The sequence below is a fragment of the Lagenorhynchus albirostris genome, chromosome 7 (assembly GCF_949774975.1).
Source record: "Lagenorhynchus albirostris chromosome 7, mLagAlb1.1, whole genome shotgun sequence".
NCBI lineage: Eukaryota > Metazoa > Chordata > Mammalia > Artiodactyla > Delphinidae > Lagenorhynchus > Lagenorhynchus albirostris.
Genome location: NC_083101.1, coordinates 34,421,995 through 34,441,612, shown reverse-complemented (window position 1 = coordinate 34,441,612; position 19,618 = coordinate 34,421,995). Strand labels below are relative to the sequence as shown.

The 19,618-nt window shown below is 38.3% G+C and overlaps 1 protein-coding gene across 2 annotated transcripts in view; it reads left to right on the top strand.

Annotated features, from left to right (window-relative positions):
• The window catches only part of TDRD7 (tudor domain containing 7), an 89,177-nt gene that overhangs the window by 597 nt on the left and 68,962 nt on the right, over nucleotides 1-19,618 (top strand). The window contains exon 1 of one of the 2 annotated variants that reach the window (XM_060154798.1): nucleotides 7,644-7,670. The exons of the other annotated variant lie outside the window; for it this stretch is intronic. The gene's annotated coding sequence lies outside the window, so the exon portion shown is untranslated. Of the gene's footprint in view, nucleotides 1-7,643; nucleotides 7,671-19,618 lie in introns of those variants that run through there. 2 annotated transcript variants of the gene reach the window in all.

Sequence of the window (19,618 nt, the reverse complement as noted above, 5' to 3'; positions counted from 1 at the left end):
TTCCTCTCTTTACAGACCCGCCCCTGCGGGCCGCTGGAGCAGTGCAGGACACAAATACTATCCGTTTCTCTCAAACCGTGAGCATCTGAGCCCCGGGTGGGTACAGCGCTCCAAGTTAGGAGGGAAATATGAATCCATGAGTGAGTTATCTTAACTTTCACCGTGTTCCCCAATAGTGTCAGGTTCTCAGCCTCAATTTAATGGGAGGGGACTTGGAGCCGGCACAACTGTTCTGCTCCGATCCCCTTGAGTGAGTAGGTACAATACATTTCCATACATAACCAAGGGCACCACTCACTCCCAAACAATTACAAAGAACCGGAAAGGGAAATAGCTATATTAGAAAAAGTCTTGGCCCAAAAGGATTATGAAAGCCATTCTGCAAAACAAAAACATCACTGACCTGTGTCATCCCTCCATCCCTATCCTCCACCCCCCATCCCTATCCTCCACCCCGCCCCCCCCGCCCCTTTCGTGCAGGTGGAAAAACTGCAGAAAAGTGCCCTGCCTAGTGATATACAACTTAAAGCCAGAGGTGGAACTTAGACCCAAGTTCCGGCCGCTTTGATGTATAGGTGTTGCATACTGCAAATAGCGTGGGCTTTGCAGATTTGGGTTGGAATCTGGGCTTCTCCACTTGCTAATTGTGTGATCTTGAACAAATTACATACTTTCGTTGAGCCTGGTTTTCTCTTTATCAATTGGAAATATTTAACTTACTCTGCAAGGCTTTTGTGAGATAACTACTGTAATTCCTTTGGCTCATAATAATAGTCAAAAGTGTTAACTCTCTTCCTTCCACCAAACTTGCCGTATTTTACATAATTGGGTTTCAGTTTCTTGGATGCAGGGACACATCTTTAAGTGCTCTATGTAATATAAATTGGCACATGGTGGAGATTTTTGCAGTTCCATTCAACTGATATTCATGGAGCATCAGTTACATGCACAGGACCGTGCCGGGGGTAGGGAATTGCTCTGGGGCCAGCTGGTTTAGAACCCACGTCTCCTGTGCCCCAGTCCAGGGCCCTTTGCCAGCCCACAGCCCCCCTCTTTGCTAGTTAAACACAGTGAACTCTGAAGCAGCAGTTGGTGGTTCCTTCGGATTTCAGTCCCTGTAGATTGGAAATGAAATGTAATCTCTGCTAATGCCCTTTTAAGTGAACTGACTGAACATGGCTGAATGAACTATTGTATTTTGTACCAAGAGATTTAAACTCCTTGAAGAACCTCTCAGAAGTTCTCTGTGCAATATAATCTAGTTGGAGACCTAATATGAACGTAAAGGAAAAATACTTTATAATCCAACTCTAAGTGCCTACTCTGTGTTTGATCAAGTGCTATTTCTAAGAACTGAGATTTGAGGTAGAGTGAGTACTTTGCCTCTGGGCACTTTCGGGGTCAACACATAAATACAGAAAGGACAGAAGTTCCTTGGTGCCTGGAGTGAAATCTAATTTCATATTTATGTGAATTGGTTTTTCTTTATGCAAAACTGACTTTCTCCTCCCTCTGTTCCCACCCTTATGCTTTTGAAAGCTTCATTCTTTTCAATATTTCCTCATTGGGCCAATTTTTTTAAAATGTTGTCTTTCAAACAAGCTAGAAGTATTGATAATTTGTCATTTTGAGCTGAAAATGTGTGTGAGGATATATGGCAGTTAGAGCTTCTGATCGGCACAAGATACTCAGTGTGACCCCAAAGCAAACTCGATATTTTAGCTATGCAGCTTTGTCAGGAGGAAGCAAACCCATGATTTCCGTTAGGTCTTTGGACCCCCGTTTCAGCACTTGAAGGACTCCAGGGAAAGTTGAGAACCATGGATCTTGCCCATCCTCCTTATCTTCCATATGAAAAAAGCGACCTGAAGTGACTTGCTCAAAGGGTCATAGCTAATGAGAAGAAGACTGGGATTAAGACCCAAACTCCTAACTAAGCCATTTAGGATCTCAGAGCTTTCTCCAGTATGTAGATTTATGGAAAGCCTATATTATTCATACTACATAATTAGTAATGCATGTATAATTTGGAGGTTGAAATTGCAATAATTAAAAAAGGAAAACTGCTCTCTAAAGATACCCTGAGGGAGTATATCACCACCTGAGGGCATTAATTACTATCTTTCTTTTTTTTTTTAAACAGGATTTTAATTTAATAAATTTTATTTTTGGCTGTGCGTGGGCTTTCTCTAGTTGTGGTGAGCGGGAGCTACTCTTCGTTGTGTTACACGGGCTTCTCATTGCAGTGGCTTCCCTTGTTGTGGAGCACGGGCTCTAGGCATGCAGGCTTCAGTAGTTGTGGCACTTGGGCTCAGTAGTGGCTCACAGGCTCTAGACCACAGGCTCAGCAGTTGTGGTGCACGGGCTTAGTTACTCCGCAGCCTGTGAGATCTTCCCGGACCAGGGATCAAACCCGTGTCCCCTGCATTGGCAGGTGGATTCTTAACCACTGCGCCACCAGGGAAGTGCCAACTGTCTTTTTAAAAAGAGTTGGTAAAGGAGTAATTAAGGTGGTAATAAATAGACTATAATTGGAAATAAAAGATAGCATGTTAAACTGTTGCAAGATGAGAAATCACCTTGGAAGAGTCTTAGACAAAAACCTTCCCTCTCTTAGGCTCAGTTTATTGATTAGTAATAAGGGGTTTTGGATAGACTAGATGATGCCTAAAATCTTTTCAGCACAGACATTCTGAATTTTAAGGGCCTGGCTTGTTGCTAAAATAGTGTCTTCATGGAAGAAGGCAGCCATTTACCAGAAGTATGTGCCCTAAGGAAATACTAAAAATTGAGTAGCTGACTAAAGAAGGTAAGAGATTGCTTGGTGATTTCACTTTACCCTAATGATTCTTCAGATTTATTTGTGGGTTTAGTGCCACTCTTCAAGTCAAATTTATGACACACAAAAAAATGCAATGAGGAAAATGAGTCAAATGGTACAGTTGGAAATAGTTGAGAAAAGAGGAACTGAGAGGAGAGAGCATATACGGGAGTGAGACCAGCTTGGCTAAAGGTCTTTGGGCAGCAGGATTGAGGAAACTGCAGCTACAGGAAGCAGATCACATGCAAACGATGGTAATGGTAAAGGCAGGTATCCAGAGGACACCAAAACCTGCTTCTTCAGAATAAGACTCTCCCGGGACCATTTTTAGGTGTATTAGAGAGAAAAGTTGTGAATTTACAAATACAGTTTTGAAAGTGAGAATTATTTTAGGCTATTTACATTGTTTAAACCTTGCTTTCCTAAAGGTTGTCGTTACTTTCCCCTACTCCTTGCCCCACTTCTTGCACATTGTTAGCATTTCGGGATACTCAAGATTAATTGTATAGCAAAATAGAAAAGGAACAGTATAAAAGGATTGAATTTTTGCAGCAGTTGGCAAGTATTTTGGATTTGGGTGCCACACCCTTAAATCAGAATGTGGCAATCCCCATTTCATGCCACTTTAAGGGGTAATCACTAAATATGCCCCAGGGTTGTTCTCCGTATTCCCCAAGTCAGATTTACTTTCAGAAGCCAACTCTGTACATTTGGAGCAGCTGTCTGAAAGGATGCCCCATTTTTGGGAGCCAGAAGACCTGGGTTCTTGTTGTGGGTCTGGCCATAAAAATATGTGAGGCCTGGAATAATTACCCTGGACCTCAGTTTCCTCATTTAAAAAAAATTTTTTTTTACTTTTATTTATTTATTTAATTTTGCGGTACATGGGCCTCTTACTGTTGTGGCCTCTCCCGTTGCGGAGCACAGGCTCCGGATGCACAGGCTCAGCGGCCATGACTCACGGGCCCAGCCGCTCCGTGGCATGTGGGATCTTCCCGGACCGGGGCATGAACCCGTGTCCCCAGCATCGGCAGGTGGACTCTCAACCACTGCGCCACCAGGGAAGCCCTTTCCTCATTTTTAGACTAAACAGTTTGGAGGAGATGGTGTGAAGGTGCCTACTAGCATTCCGCGCTTCTCTCTCGGCTCCCTACTCTGAGGTCGGGCCCACTGTCCTGTCCTGTGCTGTTTTACAATGTCCAGGGACATTGTGGGACATGGCAGTTAAGAGGCTTTTGCCTACTAGTTAAGTGCGAAATCTTGGAGGAGATCTGGTAGCTTTCTTACTAAGCTTGCCAGGTCAAGTATGTTAATGAGGCAAGTAAGAAAACCTGGGAAAACGCTAATATTTCAAATTTGATGCTGTACTAAAAATTTCTCCAGTACACCAATGTCTGTATTATTGCACTCTTAGCTGTGTAATGCAGGTATTCATAGGTAGTTTGCCATCCATACCATGTTTCTAGGAAAATGTAACTACCGAATGTCAAGTATTGTGGTAAGCACATATAACTCTATTTTTGACACTTGTCATTCAGAAAGAGAGGCAAGGAAAGGAGGAGAAAAAGAGTGAGAGGAAGGACATGAAAGTCAAGTGCAATCTGTTGTGATCCTTGTGGCCAGTTTCTTCCTCCTTGACTGGGGTCTTTGCTTGCTGACCTTGGTCAGTTTTTGAGATTAAAATACTCTGATTAAATAATTCCCCAGACTCACCTCCACTTTACTCTGCTCAAGCAGAGGATTCTTATTCAGCTCAAGCTTCCTCTTTATTATCTAGGGAAACCCTTAAGAATTTTAACCTGAATTTAAAGAGATGACCAACTTGATTTCTCCGAACCTCACGTAACTTACGGTCACCAGGGCTTACATAACATTCTCAAAATAAAAGTACGAATTTGAATTCTCTTAAACTCTAAATTGTATTTATCACAACGCTTTTAGAGAGTAGAAATAAGTAGGAAAGTTGAAAGATCAAAATGGCAACTTAAGAAATTTGGGAGCCACACATCATCAAAAGATCTACAAACAATAAATGCTGGAGAGAATGTGGAGAAAAGGGAACCCTTCTGCACTGTTGATGGGAATGTAAATTGATACAGCCACTATGGAGAGCAGTATGGCGGTTCCTTAAAAAACTAAAAATAGAATTACCATATGACCCAGCAATCCCACTACTGGGCATATACCCTGAGAAAACTGTAATTCAAAAAGAGTCATGTACCACAAGGTTCACTGCAGCACTATTTACAATAGCCAGGACATGGAAGCAACCTAAGTGTCCATCGACAGATGAATGGATAAAGAAGATGTGGCACATATATACAATGGAATATTACTCAGCCATAAAAAGAAACGAAACTGAGCTATTTGTAATGAGGTGGATAGACCTAGAGTCTGGCATACAGAGTGAAGTAAGTCAGAAAGAGAGAGACAAATACCGTATGCTAACACATATATATGGAATTTAAGAAAAAAAAATGTCATGAAGAGCCTAGGGGTAAGACAGGAATAAAGACACAGACCTACTAGAGAATGGACTTGAGGATATGGGGAGGGGGAAGGGTAAGCTGGGACGAAGTGAGAGAGAGGCATGGACATATATATACTACCAAACATAAGATAGATAGCTAGTGGGAAGCAGCCGCATAGCACAGGGAGATCAGCTCAGTGCTTTGTGATTGCCTGGAGGGGTGGGATAAGGAGGGTGGGAGGGAGAGGATATAGGGATATACATATGCATATAGCTGATTCACTTTGTTATACAGCCGAAACTAACACAACACTGTAAAGCAATTATACTCCATTAATAAAGATGTTAAAAAAAAAAAAGAATTTTGGAAGCCACTTTGGAGGAGTTGCCATTGAGGCACTTCACTAATAGTTGAAATTCCCATGATAAGCTTCCTTTTGTGCTTCTAGTGGATGACATCCGAGATAATAAACTTGATTTTTATAGTTAGAAGAAAGTATTCTTATATGCATACTGTTTCCAAAAGTTCTTGAGTATAATTGCCATTTTCAGAAAACCTCAAAAAATGCCATGATAACCAAGGAATTAACAAAATTTAGAGCATTCTATAGCAATATAGTAGATTAGAAAATAATAAGTTTTTTAAGCTTTAGTTGTAACATTCTTTTTGTTCAGTGCCTGAAGTGATATTGCTAATGTTGGAATTGCAAACTGGGCTGGAAGAAATTGACAAACATGAGAACAAGACATACATCTAAACAAGATGTACAACCACATTTACCCTTCCAGGTTTTACTGCACTTACCTGTTTCTCATCATCTTTGAGATCCTCAGTCCTATAGTCCGGGGACTGCCCTTCCCTCCAAAAAGTTGTATACAAATAGAGAATTATAGTATTCCTTGAAAATAGCATACTTAAAAAAGGGGAGGGAGAGGGATGCCTAATTCAGATTGTAGCCATGTGGTCAAGCGTTGCTTCCCAGTCTCCTCAAGTATCAGGTTCTTTTTTCTAATTTTTAAAAAAACTTTGTGAAACTTCACACATGAGTAGTTGCACTTCTAATATCCGTTGGTTGATAAAATATATAACTACCAAAAGCTGTTGTAAATTCAATATCGTGTTTGTGACTCTCAACAGTATCTGCACACTGTTTGAAAAACAGGAATACATGTAAGTATGAGACACTTACCAGTGTTCAAGCAGTGCTTGCTTACACATCGGGATGTGTGGACTTTTTGCAGTAATGCTATGGCCCAGACCTGAGCCTGCTCATTGAGAACTCTGGCTCAGAGTGGAAAGGCCCAGAAATAAACTGTGTGATGAATCTCAGTCACAGCTTGGTGACATAATTGGCTATCTCAATCAGTTTACAACAGTCATTAAAATTTGCAAATAATTTTTAATAACTTAAATTTAAGATTATTCCTTTAACTGCTCACATGCACTACACTATTATTTTAGTGAGTAGGAGAGAAAAGGAGTGGTGTTAGTTATATGGAGAATTTCTCATTCATTCACTCAATATGTATTGAGCTCTTTTTGTGGGCTGGGCACTAGGGATTCAGCAGTGAACAAAACCCACCGAAATCCCTGCTTTCATGGAGCTTACATGCAAGTCAGGGAGACAGACAGTAAAATAAAGAATATTGGATGGCATAAGTGCTACGGAGTAAAATAAGGCAGGGGAAGGGTAAAGGGAGTACTGGGCAGCCGGCATAACAGTTCTGGTTTTGAATAGGGTGACCAGGGAAGGCTGTACTGAGAAGGTGACATTTGAGCAAATACCTGAAGGAGGTGAGGCAATGAGCTGTGTCTACCCTGGGACAGAGGGACTGGCAAGTGCAGAAAGAAAAGCAGTGTGGAGTGGAGTGAGTGAGAGAAAAGGGGAGGAGGAGTTGAGGTCAGAGAAGTGGGCTGGGTGCAGATTGTGTAGGGCCCTTTTGGCCCCTCGGAAGACTTTGGCCTTTAGTCTGAGTAAGACAGGAAGCCCTTGGAGGGTTTTGAGCAGAGGAATGACGTGATGGGATTTATGATTTAAAAGGATCACTCTGGCTGTGATGTGAAGAATAGATTATCTGTGAAGTGGAAGCAGAGAGACCTGCACAGAGGCAGTTGCCTCAATCCAGGCAACAAATGTTGTTGGCGTGGACTAGGGTGATCACCATGCAGGTGGTGAGGAGTGGGGCAACCATGAACTGAGCCTGTCCATCTTCATGTGTCACTTAGTGGTGGGGGGATTCGGCGGTGGAGAACCACTAAGACCAAATCCCTTCATCTTACAGATAAGAAGGCGGCTGGGGAGAAGGGATTTGTCCCAGGAAAAGAAGTGCTCTTTGCGTAGTGGTATTGAACTTGGGGAACACAAGCAGGAAGAGGAGGTGTGTGCACAGCCTTCCGCAATCCCCCATCTCTCCCCCAAATAAAGTCAGAATCAAGGTATCATCTACTAGTTGTCAATAGCTTTACTCTTGAAAGAAACATTAAACTTCCTTGGTCGTAACTGTGGATTTAACTATGATAATATGTGCATTTAAGAGAGTGAAACTAGGAGGTTATGTGTGTGGCAGGAGCCTCTCTCAGGTCAGGTTGGGAAGTCTAACTTAGAAAAATTAGTCTAACAGTTGCCAAGAAATGAAGATAGGCAAACATGAGGTTAGGGAGGGTGAGAAAAGTGAAAAATAAGGATGAGCACTTGTGTGCCACACAGATTAGCACTGTTTTTTTAAATTTATTTAACATTATCATCAGTTGCTCACTGTAAATACATACCTTTTATCTGCATGAAGCCTACCTGATAGTCTTGGGGTAGGAGGATAGGATAATCAGGATAGAGGCCATAAGACTACTGTATCTTGGCAGAGTCTAGGTCCCCAAAGAAGAAGACACATTCAAAGAGGGTGGGATTAAGGAAGCAAGCACTGGGCAAAGCCTTACAGCTTTTACTGTATTCTGTGGCAATTAGACAAGCTGTATATGTGGGTGTATGACCTTCTCCCTCCCCAAAATGTGTTAAGTGCTGTGTTTGGGAGATCCCTGATGACAGCTGTTTCAGAACAGAAATAAGGAAGATAGAGGGGAACATTTCAGAGAAAGTGGCCTGAAATTGCTCTCCTTAGGATGGAGGGACCAGGAGTCTTTCATACAGGGCGACCTGTAAAACAAGCCTCTGGTTAGCTTCTAAGATGGGGTTAGAACTGTCTATTCAAGCCAGTATCATATCGGAGTTCTGTTATATCTTAATCATAGGATTTCCATTATTGAATAGAATGCATTTATTAGAGATTTTTTCTCCCATAAATTAGTGGTTGCTGTCTACCCCCTAAGTAGCTGGGGAAAAGTAGACCACAGTGGGAAGGTAACAATGGAACAGATGCTCTTTCCAAAAAGAAGGGAAGGAGGAGGCAGTAGAGAAGGTGATGGGTATGTCCTTCATACCGAAACTGTGGCAGGGGAATTTAAAGTTGTTCTGACTAGGGAGGAGCCAGATATGCTAAATAGTCTAGTTTGATCCTGGTACACTGCTTACACCCAAGAAGGTATATTCCCACATGGGCACTGACCACCTGACTTTATACCTACAAATAATGTGTATATAATTCATAGTCAGGGCCCACTTAGATATGCAGATGTACAAAGAGGTAAAGGCCAGTTTTACTCAGAGGAGCTCTAGATGAGTAGGTGGGAGGGATTGGGTTTGAAGGAAAGAAGAGAGTAGATAGATAGGTAGGAAAGGTGGAGGTCAGAGAGAGAAAGTTGAGAAGGCTTGGCACTAGGAAGTTAGCAAGTGATCCTTTAGTTTCTCCTCTTGCAAATTAAAACTTGGCCAGCCCGCTCGCTTTGTGGTTTTTCTTACTTGAGGAAATAACTGTATACTAAAAGTTCAATGATCTTTGAATCATGAACCATTGTAAATCAAAGCATTTCTCTTGTAATCAGGAGTTTACTATTTAAGAGCCAAAGTTCATACTTCAGTTTTAACATCTGGCAACCTTGAAATATAGGTCCCGAAGCCAGCCTCTCTTTCCTTCTCACCAGCATACTCAAAATGTAGATGGACATCAGGAGTAATGCAGGTGCTCAGACTCTATAGCTGTTGTCTTTCTCTGCCATGAATTTTTAGTCTTTAGAGTGCCTGTCTCCAGTTGTCTCGTTGACTTGGGATCCATACCATACCTTTGAGTAGGCTGAGTCTACTGTTCATTTCACAGGACTGTTTTTTTTCTTCTCTTCAGTTTGCTTTACTGTCTTTCTTGATTGTCTTGTCTCCTGTTGTTAATTCTTCAGGGTTTTGTCTTTTATTTTTTTCAGTACCAGTCAGGGTAATATGATAGAAAGAATGTGGGCTTTGGCATCAAACAGACCAGGACTAAAATCCTGGCTTCCATACATCCTGTGATATGTTGGTTATTTAACATCTCTGAGCTTTGGTTTTCTTATTTACAGAATGAGAATAATACTTTCCTTCCATAGTTATGGAAGTTAATCTTCAGATAGTCCAATTCTCAGAATTTACACGAGAAAGAAAAATATATATCTTTGCAGAGCAGCTTCATTTATTTTTTATTGAAGTATAGTTGATTTAGAATGTTGTACTAATTTCTACTGGACAGCAGAGTGACTCAGTTATACACATATATACATTCTTTTTTTTATATTCTTTTCCATTATGGTTTATCCCAGGAGACTGGATATGGTTCCCTGTGCTATACAGTAGGACCTTGTTGTTTATCCATTCTAAATGTAATAGTTTGCATCTACTAACCACAAACTCCCAGTCCATCCCTCTCTCTCCTTTCCTCCCCCTTGTCAACCACAAGTCTGTTCTCTATGTCTGTGAGTTTTTTTCTGTTTGGTAGATAGGTTCATTTGAGCCGTATTTTAGATTCCACATGTAAGTGATATCGTATGGTATTTGTGTTTCTCTTTCTGACTTACTTCACCTAGTATGAACATCTCTAGTTGCATCCATGTTGCTGCAAATGGCATTATTTCATTCTTTTTTATGGCTGAGTAGTAGTCCATTTTATGTATGTACCAGATCTTCTTTATCCATTCATCTGTCAGTGGACATTTAGGTTGTTTCCATGTCTTGACTATTGTGAATAGTGCTGGTATGAACATAGGGGTGCATGTATCTTTTTGAATTATAGTTTTGTCTTGTTATATGCCCAGGAGTGGGATTTCTGGATCATATGGTAACTCTATTTTTAGTTTTCTGAGGAACCTCAATACTGTTTTCCATAGTGGAAAGCAGCTTTATTTTTAATACCCCAAAGCTGGAAGCACCCCACATGTCTATCAACATTTGAATGGATAAACAAATTGTGGTATATCCATACAGTGGAATACTACTTATCAATAAAAGGGGATGAACTACTAGTGAGTATTGTTTATATATTCCAGTTACCAGGTATGCTATGAAAATATTTTCTCTTAGTCTGTGGCTTGTCTTTTCATTTTCTTAACAGCCTTTAGAAGAGCAGAAGTTTTAAATTTTGATGAGATCCAATTTGTCGGGTTTGTTCATCATGGCTCTAAAAGTTCTTTGCCTATCCCAAGGTCACAAAGATTTATTCCTGTTTTCTCTAGAAGTTTTACAGTATTAACTTTGTCATTTAGGACCTAAATGATTCATTTCAATTTAATTTTTGTGTCTGGTATGAGATTCATTTTTTGTGTATGGATGAATAGTGTTCCAGCACTGTTTGTTGAACTTTCTCCATTGAATTTCCTTGCTATCTTTGTCAAAAATCAGTTGACCATTTATGTGTGGGTCTATTTCTGGACTATGTATTCTGTTCCATTGATGTGATTGTCCTTTTGTCAATGCCACACTATTTTGACTAATATACCGTTATGGTAAGTTTTGAAATCAGTCTGATTGCACCAGCTAGGACCTCTAGTGTGGTAATGAATAGGAGTGAAGAGAATGGACATTCTTGCCCTGTTCCCATTCTTAAGCAGAAAGCATTCATTCTTTCACTATTACATGTGATGTTAGCTGAGGGTTTTTCACAGATACTCTTTATCAGGTTAAGGAGGTTCACGTCTATTCTTATTTTCTGAGAGTTATTAAAATAAATGATTTTTAACTTTGTCAAATGTGTTTTCTTCACCTATTGATATCATGTGGTTTTTCAACTTTAGTCTGTTGATATAGTCAGTTACATTGATTGACTTATGAGTGTTGAACCAACCTTGCATTCCTAGAGTAAACCATAGTTAATCATAGTGTGTTATTTCTCTTACATATTGTTGGATTTGATTTACTAATATTTTGTTAGGATTTTTTGCACTTACGTTCATGAGGGATATTGGTCTGTACTTTTCTTATAATGTCTTTGGTTTTGGTATCAGCATAATGTTGGCCTCATAAAGTGAGTTCAGAAGTGTTCCCTTCCTCTCTACTTTCTGGAAGAGTTTGTGTAGAAGTGGTATTAATTCCTTCTGAAGTGTTTGGTAGAATTTGCCAATAAAGTCATCTGGGTTTGAATTTTCCTTGTGTGAAGGTTTCTAACTACAAATTTAATTTCTCTAATATTCTTAAGGATATTAAGGTTATCTGTTTCTTCTTGAGTGAGCTTTAGAAATTGTCTTTCAGTGAATTCGTCCATTTCATCCAAGTTACCAGATTTATTGGCATGAATTGTTCATAATATTCTCTTTTTAATGTCTATAGGATCTGTATTTATGGACCCTTTTTCAATTGCATTATTAGTAATTTGTGTCTTCTCTTTTTTTCCCCTTGATTAATCTGCCTGGAAGTTATCAATTTTATTGATGTTTTCAAGAGCTAGTTTTGGTTTCATGATTTTTTTCCTTTACTTTTTTTCTATTTAATTACTTATCTGTTTCACCATTCCAGTACTGATTTTGCTCTCATCTTTATTAATTCCTTTCTTCTACTTCCTTTTGGTATAATTTGCTCTCTTTTTTTCTTAAGGTAGCAGATTAGATCATTGATTTGGAATGTTTGTTTTTTTCTAATATAAGCATATGATGCTGTAAATTTCCCTCCAAATATTGCTTTAACTGCATCCAGCAATTTTTTATATACTGCGTTTTCATTTATTTAAATGTTTTCTGGTTATTTGGAGGAGCTTTCCTCTTTGACCCTTGGTTATTTAGAAGTATGTTATTACATTTGCAAATACACAGGGATTGTTCACATATTTTTCTGTTACTCATACCCAATTTAGTTTAGTTCTGGTCATAGAATACACTTTGTATAATTTCAATTATTCTAAATTGGTTGAGGATTGGTTTCAGCCTCAGAATATATTCTATCTTGGTCAATGTCCCATGAGCTCTTGAAAAGAATGTATATTTTGCTACTGTTGGGATGGAGTGTTCTGTAAATATCAATTAGACCAGTCTGGTTGATGGTGTTGTTCAGCTCCTCTATATCCTTACTGATTTTTTTGTTTACTGGATCTACCAATTACTGAGAAAAGAGTTTTGAAGTCTCCAGTCATAACTCTATTGTTTTCTCATTCATGTATTTTAAAACTCTAATGTTAGATGCAGTCACATTTAGGATTGTTATATCTTCCTGATTAATTAATTCCTTAATTATTATGTAATGTCCCTCTTTTTAAAAAATTTATATTTTATTTATTTATTTTTGGCTGCTTTGGGTCTTCATTGCTGCATGTGGGCTTTCTCTAGTTGCTGCGAGTGGGGCTACTATTTGTTGCAGTGCACATGCTTCTCATTGTGGTGGCTTCTTTTGTTGCAGAGCGCGGGCTCTAGGCATGTGGGCTTCAGTAGTTGTGGCACATGGGCTCAGTAGTTGTGCCTCATGGGTGGGCTCTAGAGCACAGGCTCAGTAGTCGTGGTGCACGGGCTTAGTTGCTCCGTGGCATGTGGGATCTTCCCAGATCAGGGATCAAACCCATGTCCTCTGCAATGGCAGGCGGATTCTTAACCACTGCGCCTATCAGGGAAGTCCCTGTAATGTCCCTCTTTATCCTTGGTAATATTACTTGTTCTGATATTAATATAGTCATGTATTTACATGCATATCTTTTTCTATATTTTTACTTTTAACCTATGTGTTTGTATTTGAAATAGGTTTCTTGTAGATAGTATATAGGAAAATCTTGCTTTTATATCCACTCTACCAATCTCTAACTTTTTAATCAGGATATATCAATCATTTACACTTAACGTAATTATTCGTATGGTTGACTTTATTTTATTTTATTATTTTTTAAAATTTATTTATTTGGCTGTGCAGCACGATTGTGGGATCTTAGTTCCCTGACCAGGGAATGAACCTGGGCCCCCTGAACTGGAAGCACAGAGTCCGAACCACTGGACCTCAGGGAATTCCCCAGTATGTAGTCCTTTTTTTTTTTTTTTTTAATTTTTTAATTTAATTTTTTTATACAGCAAGTTCTTACTAGTCATCAGTTTTATACACATCAGTGTATACATGTTAATCCCAATTGCCCAATTCATCACACCACCACTCCCACCCCACTGCGGCTTTCCCCCCTTGGTATCCATATGTTTGTTCTCTACATCTGTGTCTCAACTTCTGCCCGCAAACCAATTCATCTGTACCATTTTTCTAGGTTCCACATACATGCGTTAATGTACGATATTTGTTTTTCTCTTTCTGACAAACTTCACTCTGTATGACAGTCTCTAGATCCATCCACGTCTCAACAAATGACCCAATTTCATTCCTTTTTATGGCTGAGTAATATTCCATTGTATATATGTACCACAACTTCTTTATCCATTCGTCTGTCAATGGGCATTTAGGTTGCTTCCATGACCTGGCTATTGTAAATAGTGCTGCAATGAATATTGGGGTGCATGTGTCTTTTTGAATTATGGTTTTCTCTGGATATATGCCCAGTAGTGGGATGCTGGATCATATGGTAATTCTATTTTTAATTTTTTAAGGAACCTCCATACTGTTTTCCATAGTGGCTGTATCAATTTACATGCCCACCAACAGTGCAAGAGGGTTCCCTTTTCTCCACACCCTCTCCAGCATTTGTTGTTTGTAGATTTTCTGATGATGCCCATTCTAACTGGTGTGAAGTGATACCTCATTGTAGTTTTGATTTGCATTTCTCTAATAATTAGTGATGTTGAGCAGCTTTTCATGTGCTTCTTGGCCATCTGTGTGTCTTCTTTGGAGAAATGTCTGCCCATTTTTGGATTGGGTTGTTTGTTTTTTTAATATTGAGCTGCATGAGGTGTTTATATATTTTGGAGATTAATCCTTTGTCCGTTGATTCATTTGCAAATACTTTCTCCCATTCTGAGGGTTGTCATCTTGTTTATGGTTTCCTTTGCTGTGCAAAAGCTTTGAGGTTTCATTAGGTCCCATTTGTTTATTTTTGTTTTTATTTCCATTACTCTAGGAGGTGGATCAAAAAAGATCTTGCTGTGGTTTATGTCAAAGAGCATTCTTCCTGTGTTTTCCTCTAAGAGTTTTATAATGTCCGGGCTTACATTTAGGTCTCTAATCCATTTTGAGTTTATTTTTGTGTATGGTGTTAGGGAGTGTTCTAATTTCATTCTTTTACATGTATCTATCCAGTTTTCCCAGCACCACTTATTGAAGAGATTGTCTTTTCTGCATTGTATATCCTTGCCTCCTTTGTCATAGATTAGTTGACCATAGGTGCGTGGATTTATCTCTGGGCTTTCTGTCTTGTTCCATTGATCTATGTTTCTGTTTTTGTGCCAGTACCATATTGTCTTGCTTACTGTAGCTTTGTAGTATAGTCTGAAGTCAGGGAGTCTGATTCCTCCAGCTCCGTTTTTTTCCCTCAAAACTGCTTTGGTTATTTGGGGTCTTTTGTGTCTCCATACAAATTTTAAGATTTTTTGTTCTAGTTCTGTAAAAAATGCCATTGGTGATTTGATAGGGATTGCATTGAATCTGTAGATTGCTTTGGGTAGTATAGTCATTTTCACAATACTGATTCTTCCAATCCAAGAACATGGTATATCTCTCCATCTGTTGGTATCATCTTTAATTTCTTTCATCAGTGTCTTATAGTTTTCTGCATACAGGTCTTTTGTCTCCCTAGGTAGGTTTATTCCTAGGTATTTTATTCTTTTTGTTGCAGTGGTAAATGGGAGTGTTTCCTTAATTTCTCTTTCAGATTTTTCATCATTAGTGTATAGGAATGCAAGAGATTTCTGTGCATTAATTTTGTATCCTGCAACTTTACCAGATTCATTGATTAGCTCTAGTAGTTTTCTGGTGGCATCTTTGGGATTCTCTATGTATAGTATCATGTCATCTGCAAACAGTGACAGTTTTACTTCTTCTCTTCCAATTTGTATTCTTTTATTTCTTTTTCTTCTCTGATTGCCATGGCTAGGACTTCCAAAACTATGTTGAATAATAGTGGTGAGAGTAGACATCCTTGTCTTCTTCCTAATCTTAGAGGAAATGCTTTCAGTGTTTCACCATTGAGAAGGATGTTTGCTGTGGGTTTGTTGTATATGGCCTTTATTATGTTGAGGTAGGTTCCCTCTGTGCCCACTTTCTGGAGAGTTTTTATCATAAATGGGTGTTGAATTTTATCAAAAGCTTTTTCTGCATCTATTGAGATGATCATATGGTTTTTCTACTTCAATTTGTTAATATAGTGTATCACATTGATTGATTTGTGTATATTGAAGAATCCTTGCATCCCTGGGATAAATCCCACTTGATCATAGTGTATGATCCTTTTAATGTGTTGTTGGATTCTATTTGCTAGTATTTTGTTGAGGATTTTTGCATCTATATTCATCAGTGATATTGGTCTGTAATTTTTTTTTTTTGTAGTATCTTTGTCTGTTTTTGGTATCAGGGTGATGTGGCTTCATAGAATGAGTTTGGGTGTGTTCCTTCATCTGCAGTGTTTTGGAAGAGTTTGAGAAGGATGGGTGTTAGCTCTTCTCTAAATGTTTGATAGAATTCACCTGTGAAGCCATCGGGTCCTGGACTTTTGTTTGTTGGAAGATTTTTAATCACAGTTTCAATTTCATTACTTGTGATTGGTCTGTTCATATTTTCTATTTCTTCCTGGTTCGGTTGGAAGTTTATACCTTTCTAAGAATTTGTCCATTTCTTCCAGGTTGTCCATTTTATTGGCATAGAGTTGCTTGTAGTAGTCTCTTAGGATGCTTTGTATTTCTGCGGTGTCTGTTGTAACTTCTCCGTTTTCATTTCTAATTTTATTGATTTGAGTCCTCTCCCTCTTTTTCTTGATGAGTCTGGCTAATGGTTTATCAATTTTGTTCATCTTCTCAAAGAACCAGCTTTTAGTTTTATTGATCTTTGCTATAGTTTTCTTTGTTTCTATTTCATTTATTTCTGCTCTGATCTTTATGATTTCTTTCCTTCTGCTGACTTTGGGTTTTGTTTGTTCTTCTTTCTCTAGTTCCTTTAGGTGTAAGTTTAGATTGTTTATTTGAGGTGTTTCTTGTTTCTTGAGGTAGGCTTGTATAGCTGTAAACTTCCCTTTTAGAACTGCTTTGGCTGCATCCCATAGGTTTTGGACCATCGTGTTTTCATTGTCATTTGTCTCTAGGTATTTTTTGATTTCCTTTTTGATTTCTTCAGTGATCTCTTGGTTATTTAGTAACGTATTATTTAGCCTCTATGTGTTTGTGGTTTTTACGGTTTTTTCTCTGTAATTCATTTCTAATCTCATAGCGTTGTGATCAGAAAAGATGCTTGATGTGATTTCAATTTTCTTAAATTTACCAAGGCTTGATTTGTGACCCAAGATGTGATCTATCCTGGAGAATGTTCCATGAGCACTTGAGAAAAATGTGTATTCTGTTGTTTTTGGATGGAATGTCCTATAAGTATCAATTAAGTCCATCTTGTTTAATGTATCATTTAAAGCTTGTGTTTCCTTATTTATTTTCATTTTGAATGATCTGTCCATTGGTGAAAGTGGGGTGTTAAAGTCCCCTACTATGAATGTGTTACTGTCGATTTCCCCTTTTATGGCTGTTAGTATTTGCCTTATGTATTGAGGTGCTCCTATGTTGGGTGCATAAATATGTACAATTGTTATATCTTCTTGGATCGATCTCTTGATCATTATGTAGTGTCCTTCTTTGTCTCTTCTAATAGTCTTTATTTTAAAGTCTATTTTATCTGATATGAGTATTGCTACTCCAGCTTTCTTTTGATTTCCATTTGCATGCAATATCTTTTTCCATCCCCTCACTTTCAGTCTGTATGTGTCCCTAGGTCTGAAGTGGGTCTCTTGTAGACAGCATATGTATGGGTCTTGGTTTTGTATCCATTCAGCAAGCCTGTGTCTTTTGGTTGGAGCATTTAATCCATTCACGTTTCAGGTAATTATCGGTATGTATGTTCCTATGACCATTTTCTTAATTGTTTTGGGTTTGTTTATGTAGGTCATTTTCTCCTCTTGTGTTTCCCACGTAGAGAAGTTCCTTTAGCATTTGTTGCAGAGCTGGTTTGGTGGTGCTGAATTCTCTTAGCTTGTCTGTAAAGCTTTTGATTTCTCCATCGAATCTGAATGAGATCCTTGACAGGTAGAGTAATCTTGGTTGTAGTTTCTTCCCTTTCATCACTTTAAGTATATCATGCCACTCCCTTCTGGCTTGTAGAGTTTCTGCTGAGAAATCAGCTGTTAACCTTATGGGAGTTCCCTTGTATGTTATTTGTCATTTTTCCCTTGCTGCTTTCAATAATTTTTCTTTGTCTTTAATTTTTGCCAATTTGATTACTATGTGTCTCGACCTGTTTCTCCTTGGGTTTATCCTGTATGGGACTCTCTGTGCTTCCTGGACTTGGGTGGCTGTTTCCTTTCCCATGTTAGGGAAATTTTCAACTATAATCTCTTCAAATATTTTCTCGGGTCCTTTCTCTCTCTCTTCTCCTTCTGGGACCCCTATAACGCGAATGTTGTTGTGTTTAATGTTGTCCCAGAGGTCTCTTAGGCTGTCTTCATTTCTTTTCATTCTTTTCTCTTTATTCTGTTCTGCAGCAGTGAATTCCACCATTCTGTCTTCCAGGTCACTTATCCGTTCTTCTGCCTCAGTTATTCTGCTATTGATCCCTTCTAGTGTATTTTTCATTTCAGTTATTGTATTGTTCATCTCTGTTTGTTCTTTAATTCTTCTAGATCTTTGTTAAACATTTCTTGCATCTTCTCGATCTTTGCCTCCATTCTTTTTCTGAGGTCCTGGATCATCTTCACTATCATCATTCTGAGTTCTTTTTCTGGAAGGTTTCCTACCTCCACTTCATTTAGTTGTTTTTCTGGGGTTTTATCTTGTTCCTTCATCTGGTACATAGCCCTCTGCCTTTTCATCTTGTCTATCTTTCTGTGAATGTGGTTTTTGTTCCACAGGCTGCAGGATTGTAGTTCTTCTTGCTTCTGCTGGTATGGTTGACTTTAAATCTGTCATTTTGCTAGATGTTTTCTGTTTGCCTTTTCTGTTCTTTTTGTTTCTGTTTTCTCTTTTTTCCTACTTTTTTTTTTTACTTCTACCTAGTTTTTTTATTGAATTTCTATTTTGTTTTACCTGTACTACTACTACTGGCTTATTAGTTATGCCTCTTAAAAAATTTTAGTGGCTGTCATAAGTTTTACAACATATCTCTTTATTGCATTCCTCTTTGAAATAATATTATATTACTGTATGTATAGTATAAGAACCTTCCAATAGTATACTTCCAGTTCCTTTCACTCATTCTTTGTGCTGTTGTGGTTGTACATTTTACTTTTACATATATTGTACACCCCACATTTTTGGTGATGTCTAGATCTTGATTGTGGTGATGATTACATAGTATATATGTGCTTTCAAAACTCAATAAACACTACACATAAGTATTTTATTTTATGTAAATTATACCTAAATGAAGATTTTAATATAAATATAAACATATATTTTAATATAAATATATGTGTATATATACATATATGTGTGTGTATGTCTTTCTGTCTGTAGAGAGAGTGAGAATATAGACCTAGTATAGGACTTTCCTAGACTATTTACTATTTAATTAATTTACTGTTTAATTAATAGTATTAATTAAATGCCATTGGTGCTAGTGGTGACAATTTGAAGACTTAATGTTTAGTAGAGCCAAGTACATAATGCATACTTAGGTTATTTACCATTTAAACTTTGCCATCTTTTGAGTATTATATTTATAATCAAGAGTACCTGCAAATGAGCTATTTTGTCTCCTTTTTTAAATGGACAAATGAGGAAATTGCTAAAACTGTATGCTGTTCTTCCTTTATGTTTCTAAACCAGAGAAAGAGCAAGATTGTCTAGAATTCTGTGAAGTCCGATATAGTATCCA